The sequence below is a fragment of the Apodemus sylvaticus genome, chromosome 16 (assembly GCF_947179515.1).
Source record: "Apodemus sylvaticus chromosome 16, mApoSyl1.1, whole genome shotgun sequence".
In the NCBI taxonomy this organism is placed as follows: domain Eukaryota; kingdom Metazoa; phylum Chordata; class Mammalia; order Rodentia; family Muridae; genus Apodemus; species Apodemus sylvaticus.
Genome location: NC_067487.1, coordinates 64,796,010 through 64,802,146, shown reverse-complemented (window position 1 = coordinate 64,802,146; position 6,137 = coordinate 64,796,010). Strand labels below are relative to the sequence as shown.

Below are 6,137 nucleotides of genomic sequence, written 5' to 3'. Positions count from 1 at the left end.
GAACATTTCGTTAACAGGTTTTGTTTTGTTTTGTTTTGGCCATTTGGGATTCATGCTAAGAATTCTGTTTAGCTCTGTAAATTAGGTTATTTGCATTGTTGGTGTCTAAATTTATATATTTTGGTTATTAGCCCTTTGTCAGATGTAGTGTTGGTGAAGATCTTTTTCCAATCTGTAGTGAATAAATAAATTAATGAATGAAAAAAGAAAAAAACATTACCCGTGTTTGGGTTTTCATTAGCTCTTCCTTACACTCTCCCCACTCTGCTGCTCTGTTCTATGATGTGAACCGAATGCAGATTTCTATACCTGTAGCTGTGGTGTGTTGAACTCTTCCATTGCTCCACAGAAAGGCCTGCATCTTCTCTCCCTTACAACTCTCACCCCTGGAGACCATGGTCAGTTCTGCATCTCTATAATTGTGTCAAAAACACGTGAAGAGAATGTTCCAAGGGCTTCATTTCAGGATAACATGCATCTCAATTGTGTACTTTCCTTCTTTTTTTATCTGAACAGTCCTCACCTACACAGATATACAAGTCTGTTCATCCATTCACTTGTCAGAGAACATGTGGGATTTTTTTATTATTGCAAACAAACATCGCTTCTCGGCCTTTTGGCTAAGATCAAGTGTAGCAAACAAACCCGCTGTGAATATTTGTATGCCTGTTTTTGTTGAAGACACCTTTCATTCTGTAAGACAAATATTTTGGAGTATGACTCTGGATTATACATAAGTGTATTTTGCTGTCTAAGAAAATGTTGGAGGCTGCAGAGATGGCTGAGTGGTTAACAATATGTGCTGCTCTTGCAAAGGACCCCTATGTAGACAGTGAAGAACTGCCTGCAACTCCAGCTCAGGGTTTCTGATGCCTGTGGCCTCATGGGCACCTGCTCTGTTGTATGAATATCCCTACACACACACACACACACACACACGCACACGCACACGCACACGCACATGCACACGCCCACACACACACACCTAAAATTGATAAAAGTAAATCTAGAGAAAGGAAGGAAGAACGAAAGAATGAAGAAAGAAAGAAAGAAAGAAAGAAAGAAAGAAAGAAAGAAAGAAAGAAAGAAAGAAAGAAAGAAAGAAAGAAAGAAAGAAAGAAAGAAGGAAGGAAGGAAGGAAGGAAGGAAGGAAGGAAGGAAGGAAGGAAGGAAGGAAGGAAGGAAGGAAGGAGAGAGAAAGGAAGGAAGGAAGGAAGGAAGGAAGGAAGGAAGGAAGGAAGGAAGGAAGGAAGGAAGGAAGGAAGAAATGCAAGGGGTCCTTGAAATCAAACTCTCTGAGCATTACGGCAGAAAACAATTTACCTAGCCATTGTGTGGCACTCCTCACTCTTCACAGGTCTGGTGAGTATTCCTCAGTCACCATCTCCAAGAGCAGCAAACCCAGCCTAGCCCACCTACAGCCCCTCACCATCACCAGCTTCAGTTCATGTTGATCAACTTCTGCCTTACCTGTGCCCACACTGATTTACCGGAGGACTTTTCATGGGTGTCTCATTCATCCACCAAATACGCTACTTTCATTTGTCTCTAGGGCTGTCTCTACAAAACCTTTGTAAATGTTACTCTGAAGGCATTGTTCATGCTTTCTCTCTGCTCTGAAGAACTCAGGCAAGGCACCCTGTGCCCAGGAGTCATTTTCTGATGGACACATATGTATATGTGAGAGATGTACACATTGTCTAGATGTCTACATGTGTGTCTGCATGTGTGCATACATACATGAGTCTCCAAGCATGTGAAAGCCAGAGGGTCAACACTGGGTGTCTTCCTCATCTTCTGGCCATCTTATTTTCTGAGCCAGGGTCTCTCGTTGGAGCTCACTGATTCTGCTAGGCTGGTTGACCGACATGTACCAAAAAATTCCTTATCACTTCATCACCAGCTCTGGACTCACAGACATGTGCTGATGCTCCTAGATTTTATGTGGGTGCCAGGGATCCAAACCCAGGTTCTCAATTGCTCATAATTAAATCGTCTCTAATCTACCTGGATAACATATATATATATATATATATATATATATATATATATATATATATATATATATATATTAATTACAGAGTAAAAAAAAAGCCAGTAAATATGTACACCAGACTCCTCCTGCATGAGAACATTTACAGTCATCATCACTTGCCTTCTGCAGAAAGAAAGATGGAGAGCAATGGAAAACTGAGGGCTATGGGGGAGTTATCAAAGCCACATGTCTCCTTAGGTCAAACCTCAATCCACCTGTGTTTAAATGAATAGTTTAGATGTAAATGTGGGTGGGAGGAAAGAGACTAGGAAGGGAGAGGAGGTAGACACATCGTTTAAGACGTGGCTTCATTGTGACCTCTCCTCTTTTGTGTCTATACAGTTTACGAACCTCCAGGGCAGCGGCCCTTAGTTAGCTGGCATGTATGATCATTGCCTACAGAATCCATCGATCATATATGGCACGTTCTGCTCAAGTTAGCATGTGATTGAACAGTCCCACTTGAAAAATGCTCCGCCATTGCTAAAAGAAACAAAGACAACTCTTGAAGGCTTAAGGTGTAGGTGTTCAGAAAGCTTTTTCCAACAGCTCTTTCCCCAGCCCCAGAGTCATAAAGATGATTCTTTTTTTTTTATTCAATAAAATTTTTATTTACATTTCAAATGATTTCCCCTTTTCTGGCCCCCCTCCTCCCCGAAAGTTCCATAAGCCATCTTCCCTCCCCCTGTTCTCCCATCCACCCCTTTCCACTTCCCTGTTCTGGTTTTGCCCTATACTGCTACACTGAGTCTTTCCAGAACCAGGGGCCACTCCTCCGTTCTTCTTGTACTTCATTTGATGTATGGATTATGTTTTGGGTATTCCAGTTTTCTAGGTTAATATCCACTTATTAGTGAGTGCCTACCATGATTGATCTTTTGAGACTGGGTTACCTCACTTGGTATGATGTTCTCCAGCTTCATCCATTTGTCTAAGAATTTCATGAATTCATTGTTTCTAATGGCTGAATAGTACTCCATTGTGTATATACCACATTTTTTGCATCCATTCTTCCGTTGAGAGATACCTGGGTTCTTTCCAGCTTCTGGCTATTATAAATAGGGCTGCTATGAACATAGTGGAGCATGTATCCTTATTACATGGTGGGGAATCCTCTGGGTATATGCCCAGGAGTGGTATAACAGAATCCTCTGGAAGTGACATGCCCAGTTTTCTGAGGAACCGCCAGACTGATTTCCAGAGTGGTTGTACCAATTTGCAACCCCACCAGAAGTGGAGCAGTGTTCCTCTTTCTCCACATCTTCACCAACACCTTCTGTCTCCTGAATTTTTAATCTTAGCCATTCTGACTGGTGTAAGGTGAAATCTCAGGCTTGTTTTGATTTGCATTTCTCTAATGACTAATGAAGTTGAGCATTTTTTAATGCTTCTCAGCCATCCGAAGTTCTTCGGGTGAAAATTCTTTGTTTAGCTCTGTACCCCATTTTTAATAGGGTTATTTGGCTTTTGGGGGTCTAACTTCTTGAGTTCTTTGTATATATTGGATATTAGCCCTCTATCTGATGTAGGGTGGGTGAAGATCTTTTCCCAATTTGTTGGTTGCCAATTTGTCCTTTTGATGATGTCTTTTGTCTTACAGAAACTTTGTAATTTTATGAGGTCCCATTGTCAATTACTGATCTTAGAGCATAAGCTATTGGTGTTCTGTTCAGGAATTTTCCCCCTGTACCGATGTCCTTAAGAGCCTTCCCCGGTTTCTTTTCTATTAGCTTCAGAGTGTCTGGCTTTATGTGGAGGTTTTTGATCCATTTGGAGTTGAGCTTAGTACAAGGAGACAAGGATGGATCAATTCACATTCTTCTGCATGCTGACCTCCAGTTGAACCAGCACCATTTGTTGAAAAGGCGATCTTTTTTCCACTGGATGTTTTCAGCTCCTTTGTCGAGGATCAAGTGGCCATAGGTGTGTGGGTTCATTTCTGGATCTTCAAATCTATTCCATTGTTCCTCCTGCCTATTTCTGTACCAATACCATGCAGTTTTTAACACTATTGCTCTATAGTATTGCTTGATGTCAAGGATACTGATTCCCCCATAATTTCTTTTGTTGTTGAGAATAGTTTTAGCTATCCTGGGTTTTTTGTTATTCCAGATGAATTTGAGAATTGCTCTTTCTAACTCTATGAAGAACTGAGTTGGGATTTTGATGGGTATTGCATTGAATCTGTAGATTGCTTTTGGCAAAATGGCCATTTTAACTATATTAATCCTGCTAATTCATGAACATGGGAGATTTTTCCATTTTCTGAGGTCTTCTTCCATTTCCTTCTTCAGAGTCTTGAAGTTCTTGTCATACAGATCTTTCACTTGTTTGGATAAAGACGATTCTTATTGTGATGATTCTTGTACAGATGATCATATTGTGAGTCATGTGTGCTTTAAAATATTTTTGCCTCCATTTCTCTCTGTGTGGTCGTGGGTGTATGTGCATGTATGTGTGTTTGCAAGTATGTGAGTTTCTCAGTTAGTGATGAAACACCATGACCAAAGGCAACTTGAAAAGGATAGGCTTGATTTACCTTATACATTCTGTATTACAGTCCATTGAGGGACGCTAAGGTAGGAACTCAAACTGGGCAGGGACCCAGAGGCAGGAGGTGATACAGAGTAGTATTGATTGGCTTATTCTTCATTATTTGCTCAGCACGCTTTTCTATAGAACCCAGGACCACCAGTCCAGTTGTGTCTACACCAACAATGGTCTGGGCCCTCCCACATCTATCACGAATTAAGAAAATATTCCTGTAGGCTTGCCTACAGCCTGACCTTACAGAAGCATTTTCTCAGTTGAGGCTCCCTCCTCTCAGATGCCTCTAGCTTGCACCAAGTTGACAGAAAACTAGACAGCGCCGTCGGTGAACATGTGTATGGGTTTATCTGCGCATGTAAGTATGCACTGCAGGAAGAGGCCAAAAGTTGACACTGGGTGGCTTCCTCCACCTCTGTCCACTGTACCTATTATGGCAGGAACTGTTCCTGAACATGAAGCTCACCAATCACAGCAAGTCTAGAGAGCCAGCTTATCCCTGGGACCCCATCTCTGCCTCCTTAGTGCTGGGGTTACCACCAGTGCCCACCAGGCTCTTACGCGAGTTCTCGGTATCCAAAGTCTAGGGGTCCTCACACTTGCCTGACAGGCTTTACCAGCTGAGCCCTTCTCCCAGCCCCTCATTTCCCTAATGAAATCTTTTAGACGCAGATGATAAAGCACTTGTGTTTTGCCAACAATATTTATTTACGCAGTGTTTGATGTGTGGTATGCTAAATGAGCAATTTACACACAGAAGGTATTTTACTTACAATTGCCCATAAATATTTAGCATAAATATAAATATGCGAGCAAAAGCCTATAAATATTGTACTCCTGCCACAAGGAATCACAAACTTTTAAAGTATATATCAATTTACCTTAAGAGCCCAAGCAGTTCATGAAAATTCATTGCTAGAGAAGAACTAAAAGCCGTGGGAACAATGTGTTCTTTTGCTTCTACTTCAATTATTTTTACATAACTCCTAATTCTGTGATGAGACATTTTAGAATATTGATTGCTTTTTTTAAAATCTGCAGATTGCCTCAGCGAGCGCCAGAGGCTCTGTCAGGTACTTACAAATTATGTAGAAAGAAAAGTTCCAATAAATTGGTTACAAATCTTAATTTGCAAATTGAACTGTTTACTGCAGAGTACTCAATTTTCCCTTTGGGTGAATTTGAAAGTCTTTAAAGCAATGTGCTACTGTTCCCACCAAATTAGAACATTCCCTCCAAGAGGAAAGAGAGATTCCTAAGGTTCAAGAGACTAACAAGTCCAGCGGGTGGGGGGTGAGACACAGGAAGCTGAGACACAGGAAGCTGAGGACTCTAAAGGAGTTAGCAGATTTTCCAAGCCCCTTCCTAAGGTTATAAAATCAGAAAATGGGGAAGAGGAATGCCCTGTGGAGCTGACAGGTTGGAGATTCTGAAGATACAGCTTTCATGAGTCACACAGTGCTGGGGTGGGCACTGCTGTGACATAACAGCTTTTGTATTACCTATACTCCTGCAGGTAATCAATCCCAGGGGAACTGCTGGCTCACTAAACTCA

The 6,137-nt window shown here is 41.4% G+C and overlaps 1 pseudogene; it reads left to right on the top strand.

Annotated features, from left to right (window-relative positions):
• Positions 1-600: 600 nt before the first annotated feature.
• On the top strand, positions 601-690 carry LOC127667183 (uncharacterized; annotated as a pseudogene).
• The last annotated feature ends 5,447 nt before the right edge of the window (positions 691-6,137 follow it).